General features: G+C 39.4%; 1 pseudogene; it reads right to left on the reverse strand.

Moving 5' to 3' along the window:
• Window positions 1-1259: 1259 nt before the first annotated feature.
• On the reverse strand, window positions 1260-1783 carry LOC114033089 (annotated as a pseudogene).
• Between the last annotated feature and the right edge of the window lie 717 nt (window positions 1784-2500).

The following is a 2500-nucleotide window of genomic DNA, read 5'->3' on the forward strand; positions in this document are numbered from 1 at the left end:
TAAACTTATGTATCATTTTCACTTATGGATTATTTTCATTGTATATGTGTATGTGGTGTATCACCCTATTAAAAAGCAATCATAAAGAGTGACTATGTCTTATTTAAACTTTGTAAATCACACTGGTCCTAGGACAGTGTTCTACAGTCTACACTGTAGATGCTTAATTAGTTGACATTTAGTTGAATTAAATTGAATGGACCCCTTTTTTGATAATAACATCAAAATCCCACTACACAATGTTTTATACATGAAATACTTACCGCAGTCAGGTCAGCTTGCAAATGCCTCTGGTATGAAAAAATGATATGAAGAAAAAAGATACGTGGGCTGCGGCAATTACAAAGCCCATTTGTGTTTTTGAGCAAATGTAGCTTTAATAAATATATTTGAGAGTTAGAGGACTCATGAGAAAGGCATGCCTTATGTATGTATATGTGTAATAAGTAGTCACTTAGATGTTGTATGGGAGGGGAGAAAGAATTGGAAGGCCTGCTTCCCCCAAATATTATCTCTACTAGGTTGCCAGCCCCCTATTGAAATGCAAATACCATGGAATAGATGTAGAATGCAATAAAAGCAGTTACAAAGTATGAAGTTTAGAACACAATGGAGATTTTAGTGTACTTGAAAAGAAACGTATAATAACTTTTTAAAAGCAAGGGCCTGTAGGAATGAAACACAACTCAGGCTAATTTCATGTTGGGGGTAGGTGAGGAATCAATATTTTCTTTGTCTTCCATTTCTGGAATGTTCTCCTTCCTCTGCTTTGATTATTGAACTCCCGACTAAAACTCCACCTTCCATACTAAGCCTTCCACAATCCCCCTTAATTTTAAAGTCTTTCCTCTAAATTATATATTAGTTATCCTATATACAGCTTGCTTTGTATATATTTATTTGCATGTTGTGTCTCCAATTAGATTGCAAGCTCCATGAAGGAAGGATTATGCCTCTTTTAGTATCCCCAGTGCTTAGCACAATGCCTGACACATAGTAGGTGCTCGATCAATGTTTATTGATTGATTTTCCTGTCTTATTTCCTCATAATTGTTTCCTTTATTTAATCATTTTCCAGTTATTTTTCTTCTTCTTCTTTTTTTTTTCATCAGTACCAAGTTACTTTATTAGGATGTAAGTGGTGGTAGTTTTTTTTTGGTACAGGTTATGAAAAGGTCAGATAACCGAAATATGTATGCACTGAAAGACAGTAGGAGTCACTGTTACAGTTCTCAAGCGTGGGGGAAGCCAGCTGTGGCTTAGCTCTCCTTGTCACTGTCTCCAAGGGTGTGCTTGTCAAAAAGACATTTCACTATGCCAGAATTGAGGGCTCCCATTTTGCACAGGTTGTTTACTAGGTCATCCAGTTGTTTGATAGACTTTACCAGGTAGTGGGTTTTGATAAAATCTCATAAATAGGGGTTATTCTTTTCAGTTGTCAGCTTGTGCAATTCCAATAAGGACTGGTTGACATTTTTTTTTCCAAGTGCATTCAGCTCACTCTCTCATCTCAGTCTAGTTTCTTGATGCCTTGCAGGAAGATCCAGCAGCCTCGCTGGTTTTGGAGCTTCATCAGCTTTTCAGCATGCTCCCTTTCTTCATGGCATTGGTGTAGCAAATACTTGACAAAGTTCTTCAATGCCGCATCATCTCGGTGGAAGTAGTAAGATATGGACAGATAGACGCAGGAGGTGTAGAACTCCAAGTAGATCTGCCGGTTGATGGCGGCCTCTGAGTACTGGTGGTAGTTCTGTCGCACCTAAGAGGGGTACGACGTCGTCATGGTGGCGAACATTGTGGAGGAAGCGAAAAGGAGGAGGAGGAGAAGGAAGCGACTGTGCAGCGGCTGAGACTGAGGCCTGGGGCAGCAGTAGACGGCCGGGGGCGGCTCAAGCCGGCGACTTCTGTTCGAGGGATAGTGGAAGGATGGAAGAAGTGTTAGTTAGTGGAGATGAAGATGAAGAGCTGGCTACGGGCGGCTCCGGCCGGAAATCGAGCAGAAGCTCTGTTCAAGCATTGTTGAAGCACTGCAACGACTCGCCTTCCCTGCGCTTCTGGCCAATTATTTTTCTATCATTCCCTTTAGTATCTAAAACATCTATAATTTCATCAGTATTAATAATTACTATTACTCCCTCTGCTGATCACAATCCCATCTTACCTTAGTAGATGATTTTATGAGTTGTGGCAAAAATAAAGGTAACAGTCATATCCTTGTGGCCATTCTTCAGTGATAAATTTCTCTGAAGCTGTGATAGGCTAATTTTTAATTAATAAACACAGATTTTGTCACAAAGGGCATCCTCAAAGCCTTTCCAAATTGTTAGAATTTAACATAGTGTGTTTTCCATTGGCATAGCTGTTTAGAACTCTAAGTCTCTTCCCCAATATTCACACTAGTGTAATATTTTATTGGTCCCAGGAACCCTCCAAATTCCCTTCTAATTTAGAATAGAGGAATTCTATAGAAAACAGGCATCCTATAGAGAATTTTATTTTC

Source organism: Vombatus ursinus, unplaced genomic scaffold (genome assembly GCF_900497805.2).
Source record: "Vombatus ursinus unplaced genomic scaffold, bare-nosed wombat genome assembly UNPS02006779.1, whole genome shotgun sequence".
Classification (NCBI taxonomy): Eukaryota; Metazoa; Chordata; class Mammalia; order Diprotodontia; family Vombatidae; genus Vombatus; species Vombatus ursinus.